This window comes from Octodon degus, unplaced genomic scaffold, assembly GCF_000260255.1.
Source record: "Octodon degus isolate 3935 unplaced genomic scaffold, OctDeg1.0 scaffold00041, whole genome shotgun sequence".
Taxonomy (NCBI): Eukaryota; Metazoa; Chordata; class Mammalia; order Rodentia; family Octodontidae; genus Octodon; species Octodon degus.
Genome location: NW_004524617.1, coordinates 13,711,749 through 13,712,317, shown reverse-complemented (window position 1 = coordinate 13,712,317; position 569 = coordinate 13,711,749). Strand labels below are relative to the sequence as shown.

General features: G+C 32.9%; 1 protein-coding gene across 2 annotated transcripts in view; it reads right to left on the bottom strand.

Moving 5' to 3' along the window:
* Positions 1–569, bottom strand: part of Apoo (apolipoprotein O) — a 92,779-nt gene that overhangs the window by 35,578 nt on the left and 56,632 nt on the right. The window lies entirely within an intron of this gene.

Below are 569 nucleotides of genomic sequence, written 5' to 3'. Positions count from 1 at the left end.
TTCTTTATGGCTCAGTAGTACACCATCATTTTAATCCATTAATTGATTGATGGGCATTTGGGTTATTTCCAAGATTTAGTTAATATAAACTATGCTACTATAAACATGGATATGATGCTTTTGGGAATACACCAAGAAAAGGAATAGCTGGATCCAATGGAACCTCTAGACCTACTTTTTTGAGGAATCTCCACACTGATTTTCACAGTGGTCTCACCCATCTATATTCTTACCAACTGCGCAGAGGCATTCCTTTTTCTACACTGCCAATTTAAAAGGTAAATTTGCTAAAATGGCTAATTTGCCATGAAGCTGTAATAGGAGATCTTTTTTTTTTTTGGTAGGACAGTTTCAATAATTAACACACTGCATACATTCTTCCTAGTGGTTAATTGCTGTACAAGAATCATTCTATTCATTAAAAGAATGTAACTATACATCTATCAAAACCACTTTGAATAAACAGATACAATAGTCTGTATACCCTTTTTTTGTTAAGTTCCATTATTTGAATATTATAGGTGTGTAAACTCAGCAAAATATTCTAAAAGAGTCCAGTAGCCCATAAT